Raw genomic sequence first — 7,004 nt, forward strand, 5'->3', positions numbered from 1 at the left:
TCTCTGTGCGGGCTCCTGGCACTGGGATGCTGTGTTTTTTGGGCCCCCATGGGCTCTCTGTGCTGGGCTTTTCCCTCCCATCTTGCCTTCCTTGGGGCTGACTGATGCCTGTTGCCAGTTCTTTATTCTGCTGTTCTTGGTGGCAATGAGAACAGAATCTAGAAAATAAAAACCTAATTCATTTAACCAAACCATCTGCTGGAAAAGCTGTTATTAACCACAGATGCCTGATACTTTCTGACTTGTGCCCTGTTCACAAGACTTCCTTTCAGCTCGGAGTTCCTTGCCCTTGGGTTACCCTGTCAGCACCATGTGAACGGCAGCAGGTGAAAACAGACCTTACAGTGGACCTATTTCTTCAAATAATTTTTTTGACATGGTAAAATATACATAACATAAAGTCCCCCATTTCAGCCCGTTTTGAGTGTACAATTCAGTGGAATTCATGTTTTGGTGCAACCATCACCACGTGTTGTGTATCCATCTCCAGAACTTTTTAGTCACCATGAAACAATAATCCCCCCATTCCTCACTCTCCCCACCCCTAGTAACCACTACTCTACTTTATTTTTATTTTATTTTATTTTATTTATTTATTTTTCTTGAGACGGTCTCACTCTGTTGCCCAGGCTAGAGCGCAGTGGTGCGATCACGGCTTATTGCAGCCTCAACCTCTCAGGCTCAAGAGATCCTCCCACCTCAGCTTCCCCAGTAAATTGGACCACAGGCATGAGCCACTGCACCTAGCTATTTTTTTTTTTTCTTGTATTTGTAGAGACAGGGTTTCGCCATGTTGTCTAGGCTGGTCTTGAACTCCTGGGCTCAGGTGATCCTTCTACCTCAGCCTCCCGCAGTCTGCTTTCTTTCTCTGTGAGTTTGACTACTCCAACTACCGCATATAGATGGCATCATACAATATTTGTCCTTTTTTGTATTTCTTTTGAAAAGACTCTAGTGCATAACTGCTACTTCCAAGTCATTTCTGAGCAGGCCAGACTAGCAGTGGTAAGGAGTGAGGGTTAGAGACATGCTGTGTGTGTATAAGATGTGCCTGGGCTAACCCAGCCTGTGCTGCCCTAGGGTGATGGACTTCTGCAGCTGCTGGCCATGCAGCTGTGCCCAGGTGGTTCCTGTCTAGACACCGCAGCTGAGTATGTGCTATTTCTTTTGTCTTCCCTTGTTCAGATGTTTGTATTTGACCAAAATCTGATGAGATTTTTATGCCATTTTTCTTAAGCAGTGGTAAAACATTCTGACTATTCAAAAAGTCTTTTTTCCACTCCAGCCCCCAGCCCTCTCCCTGTGGGGAATGGAGGTTACCCATCTCTTGGGTATCTTTCCAGATATATTCAATCCATATGTAATCCTGTGTATGTCTGTATGTGTGTGCTTGTCTCCAGCATGGTGTGTTAATCTAATAGAATGCTACTCATAGCTGTGGTTAAATCAATACCCAAGGTATTTTTTTGTGGCTGTGGAAATTCTGTTTTCAGCTGAATCATGTAATGTGCTATAATTATATTTTACTTCTTATCTTAGTCTGTTTTCTGTTGCTTATAATAGAATACTTGAAACTGAGTAAATTACAAAGAAAGGAAATTTATTTCTCACAGTTAAGGAGGCCGGGACATTTAAGGTCAGGTACCCCCAGCTGATGATGGTCTTCTTGCTGATGCGACTCTACAGGGTCCTAAGGCAGCACAGCGCATCACATGGTGAGGGGGCTGAGTGTGCTCGTGTGCTAGCTCAGGTCTCTTTTCCTCTTCTTATAAAGCTGCCAGTTCCACTCCCATTCATCCTTGATCCCATTATTAATCCATGAATGGATTAATCACCTCTTAAAGGCCTCACCTCTCCATACTGCCACATTGGGGATTAAGTTTTAATACAGGTTTTGAAGGGAATATTCAAGCCATAGCACTCAAGGACTTAGTGCTTAATTAATTAATTATTTATTTGAGACTGGGTCTTGCATTGTCTTCCAGGCTGGATTGCAGTGTGCGATCATAGCTCACTGCAGCCTCAAACTCTTGGGCTTAAACAATCCTCCCACTTTAGCCTCCCAAGTAGCTGGGGCTACAGGCATGTGCCACCATGACCGGCTAATTTTAATTTTTTTTTTTCTTTTGGTAAGAGATGAGTTCTCGTTATGTTGCCCAGGCTGATCTCAAACTCCTGGCCTCAAATGACTCTCTCACCTTAGCCTCCCAAAGTGCTGGGATTACAGGCATGAGCCACTGTGCCCAGCCCCATAGCAATTCTTGAGTAGCTTTTTGATTATCTTGAATTTAGTAATTTCCTAACTATCAATCACTCATGCTTCTCTAAACTCTAAAGGAATGTATGCATCATGTATGCATCTCCTCCCACCATGACAAAATTATCAGTACTGATATTTATGTATTTATTTATTTATGTATTTATTTATTTAGGAGATGCCTGTCCTGGCTCCCTCCTTCTGCCTCTGTCTAATCAAGTTACCCTCCGGGTCTGGGGTCCAGCTGTCTTTACTACTATTCTGAGGACCCCCTATTCCTCCTGTGGTCCAGCTCCTGTTTCCTGGAGCCCACGTCATCTTTCTTGGCTTTTACTCGTTGTTGTTTTTTTTTTTTTCTACTTTCCTAAGCTTTATTAAAGAAAAAAGTAATGGTGGTAAACCTCTAGAACATACTGAATTTTCTGGGATTCCTCCCCGAAGAATGTGATGTATTGATTTCCAAACATGCCAGAAGTGTACCTCATTCCCACTTGTACTAAATAGGTGAGAAGCTGAAGTCCTGAAGTGTTCATCTTCCAACGTTTCCCAGTCTGGGGTCTGTCCTTGCGTCAGCAATAATTGCCTGCACAGCTACTATGGCTTCATTATTTTTTGTCTGTAGCTCTCCGAGCTCTTCTCTATGCGGCAGTCACAGAATTTGAGTAACTTCATTAAGAACTGCATCTCCTGTGTCAAAACCAAGAATATGCTTGTCTAAAGCAACAGGCAAGCCCTTTTGTTTGATTTGCTTTAGCAGCTGCATCCTGTGTCAGGTGCTCCTGAACCAAAATTTGAATTGCTTTAAGCATTACCAGGTAATCGTCATGACATTGAACCTGAAGCAGGTTAGCCAAAGCCATCCCACCAGGCTTAAAATCAGGATTATTTACATCCAAATTTATCAATGGTTCTGCATTTTTAGTTGCATTGTCAGCAGTTTTTGCATTATCAGGTACTAAGTCCTTGTATTTTTCAGCATTATCTCCATATTCAAGTCTAACATCTAAACCAAGAAGCCAGTCAATAGCTTCTTGTTGATCTTGAATCTTGAAAGAACAGTTAACGTCTCTGAGATACTTTTCAAAGAACTTGGGCCAGTCACTGCTGTGGATGTTTCTTAAATTACCTCTGTCTTCAATCTTGTAGTGTCTGATTTTCTGGTCTTCAGACCAAACAATGAAGTTTCTAAATTCTGTTTCATCTTTGCAGTTGAAGCTGACGGGGTTGTGGTAGTCGAGAGCCGTCAGCTTGCATCGGAACATGCTCCCCGCTTCTTGCTCTCTTTGGCTTTTACTCTTTTACTTTGGCAAGGAGCCCATCCTTCACTAACTTCCTGGGACTTGCATGTCTGAAAATGCCATTCTCTTTACCTTCACCTTGAGGTAGTTTGGCTGGGTACAGAGTTCGAAAAGAAAATATTTTTTGTTTTAACTTTGGAGTCATTGATATATTTCCCTTTGAGTTCTGGGTTGCTCTAGAGAAGCAGGGTGCTATTCTGATTCATTCATAAGTGATCTGCTTTTTTTCTCTCTGGAAGCTTTTAGGATCTTCGCCTCATCTTAGAGTTGTAGTGTTCCCTGATGAAGCCGCATGGTGGGTCTTTTTTCTACTACTGTGCTGCCCAGCTGGGGGCCCGGTTAGGAAAGATCCGTATCTTCAGTGCTGGGGCACTTTCTTGAACTTCTCCCCTTCCACATCCACTCTCCGTGTTCCCTCTGGAGCTCCTCTTACACGGTTGTTGGGATGCCTAGATTGCTGTTCTGAGCCCAGAGCCTTTCCGGTTGAGCCTCCATGGAGACAGAGCCTGCTGTTTTTCTGGGGAGAGGGAGGAGAGCCAGGAACAGCCACTCCTCCTGTCTCCAGCCCCACCCCACACCCCACTCTCCCAGTGGGAGCCTTTCCCTTGGATGTCTAGAAAGCGACAAGTATAATGATTTATGGAAAATCTGTATTTTATGTATTCTATGGAAAGTTGTGTTCTATGGAAAAGCTGTAATATAGGTGGCACGGGTCTAGCCTTGCTAATTAATGCAGGCGCCTATTGTTACCAGACAACTGCTAAGCCTTTCCTGCCATGAATGACTAAAGACAAAATTCTGATTGAGTTCCCTTTGTGTTCTGCATGCTTCTTTTCTATTTCTGGTCTGTATCCTCCTTGCTGGTTGGCTTAAGCTTCTCCTGGGCATCTTATGCAGTCTGATTTCTACAGTCCAGGATGTGCCACCAAACCGTCCTCTGTGCCTTGTAGTTTCTCAGCTTCTGGGGGCTCTGCCCGGGTGTGCTTCACACCTCTGATCTGGGTGCAGTCCCCTCAGGCTGCCTTCCTGGGGCTGTGCCCCACCTCCCTCCTGGCCTTCACTTTCTCTCTGGTCCCTGTCTCCGTGAGTCCAGCTGCAAGCCTGCTGCCACTCCCGGGTCCTAGCCCTTGAGGCAGAGCCAGTCTTCAAAGGCACAAGTGTCCTCAGTCTGTCCAATCTCATGGTTCACTCTATTGAGCCCCTGGGTCTTGCCTCAAGAAAATGATGCCTCTTCTAAAGTGGATTTGTGAAATATGTAGAAGCACCCCTCTTTAGTAACCTTTGTTTCCCTTAGAACTCCAAAGACTAGGCCCATCTGTCGTGCAGGATCTTCAGGGACTGCTGAAAGCCAGGGTCACCACTCAACCACTAGTCATTGCCCACGATGGGCAGGGCATCATTCTAGGCACAGAATTCTCCCCCATCTTTCTTCAGCCCTTCCTGTCACCATGACATCCAGGGGTCTACCAGGAGAGGATCAGCTAGCTCCTTATTTGGAGATATTTGTCCCGTGTATTCTCTTTTCATCTTCTCCTGGTAACCTCTAGGCATTGTGACATCCAGCCGCTGCCCCAAAGCATGACAGGATCTGGCCTTTCCTTGATCCCTGGGACCTCCCTCATGCCCACCATTCATTCATCAGGTGCATTCCAAAATTATACTGCTCCTACAGAATGAGGGGAAAGGGGAAGACAGAGTATTTCAAGTCAAAGGGATGCCACTCACATTTACACATTAGGAAATGCAATGGCAGGGGACTGTTAACTCCTGGATCCTGGGAACCATGAGGAAGTAATGTTAACCTGAACAGCTCTGAACCCCCTCTGACCCCCCCGAGTTCTGACTGATGCCATTGTTGAGCTGTGTCTTAGCTGCTCTATTTATCACAGGCTAATGAGGATCTGCAGCATGGTATTGTTGGGAAGAAGTAAATTTAAAATGTTTAGTGTTCAGAAAACTGAATTCAACCTGAGGAAACTGTGTCTCATTCAGACCTGGGGACCTCACTCACTACCACATGTCTGCTGCAGATGCTGACCAGGCTGTCTATCCCCTGGCAGCTGCCACCCCTGCCTATGGGGCCATGGGTCAGGATAGAGCCCCCTCTGCCCTTGACAGCTTCCTGGTCTCTTTCAAACCTTAAGCCTCAGCCCTTCACAGGTTGAGGGATGAGATTTATTTTGCTTAGCGATAAATAGGTTATACAAGGAAGCAAGCTTCTAGGAAGGAAGGTGGACCTTCTATGTTTTTCTTCCTTCCCCTGGTCATGGTCTTCTTTGCTGTGTTTAAAGAGCAGTGCCTTTGAGCCAATAAACAAATCCTCTGGAGAGCAGCTGAAAGTATTTAAAAATGTTCCCGGGCTGAGAAGGGTGGCTCATGGCTGTAATCCCAGCACTTTGGGAGGCTGAGCTGGGAAGATGGCTTGAGCCCAGGAGTTCAAGGCTGCAGTGAGCCGTGATGGTGCAGCTGCACTCTGGCTTGGGTGACAGAGCGAGACCCCATCTCAAATAAAATAAAATAAAATAAAAATGTGGATTTCAACATGTAAACACTGGGCATGTTCACCCCAGGAGAGATCATTAAGTACCCAGGGACTTGCACCTTAGGTGCACCTTCAAGCATATGACCTGTGACCGCTGCAAATACAGTCATGCTGTCAGTGAGGGACCTTACAAAATGATGGCTGGGGCCCCAGAAAGTTCTAAATAGGACAAAGGCTACCGGCTCTCCATTTTTATGATCATTGCAGTCCTGTTAAATTAGGTGCATATTGAAACCATACAGGTCTTTGTGTGTATATAAAATGGAGTTAGGTTCTAGTCTCAGGAGGCCATTTGGGATATGGAACAGTTGCCCTTGGCCCCTAAAAACCCGTGGTGCCCCCTAGTCATTGTGATCACCAAAAACAACTCCACAAATTTCCAAAATGCCTTGAGGACGCAGTACCCCAATGCAGAGAACCACTGGTGCAGAGTCTACCATAGAAATCAAGACAGGTAGCCAGGCGTGGTGGCTTGTGCCTATAATCCTAGCACTTTGGGAGGCCAAGGTGGGTGGATCACCTGAGGTTGGAAGTTCGAGGCCAGCCTGGCCAATATGGCAAATCCCTGTCTCTACTAAAAATGCAAAAATTAACCGGGCGTGGTGGCGCAAGCCTGTAATCCCAGCTGCTCAGGAGGCTGAGGCAGGACAATCACTTGAACCCAAGAGGCAGACGTTGCAGTGAGCTGAGATCATGCCATTGCACTCTAGCCTGGGCAACAAAGCGAGACAGAGTCTGTCTCAAAAAAATAAAAAAATCAAGACAGGTGATAGCACACATATTAGTAAGGGCTTTTCCAAGAAACCGAACCTGTAGGATCTATATCTACAGCTTTATCTAGAAAGAGAGAGAAAGAGATTTATTTATTTATTTATTTATTTATTTTTTTTTTTTTTTTTTTTTTTTT

The 7,004-nt window shown here is 45.1% G+C and overlaps 1 protein-coding gene and 1 pseudogene across 1 annotated transcript in view; one reads left to right on the plus strand and one right to left on the minus strand.

Moving 5' to 3' along the window:
• Positions 1-7,004, plus strand: part of MERTK (MER proto-oncogene, tyrosine kinase) — a 142,004-nt gene that overhangs the window by 50,642 nt on the left and 84,358 nt on the right. The gene's annotated exons all lie outside the window — the stretch shown is intronic.
• Positions 2,787-3,519, minus strand: LOC108518074 (UPF0568 protein C14orf166 pseudogene; annotated as a pseudogene).

The sequence above is a fragment of the Rhinopithecus bieti genome, unplaced genomic scaffold (assembly GCF_001698545.2).
Source record: "Rhinopithecus bieti isolate Rb0 unplaced genomic scaffold, ASM169854v2 scaffold_42219, whole genome shotgun sequence".
In the NCBI taxonomy this organism is placed as follows: domain Eukaryota; kingdom Metazoa; phylum Chordata; class Mammalia; order Primates; family Cercopithecidae; genus Rhinopithecus; species Rhinopithecus bieti.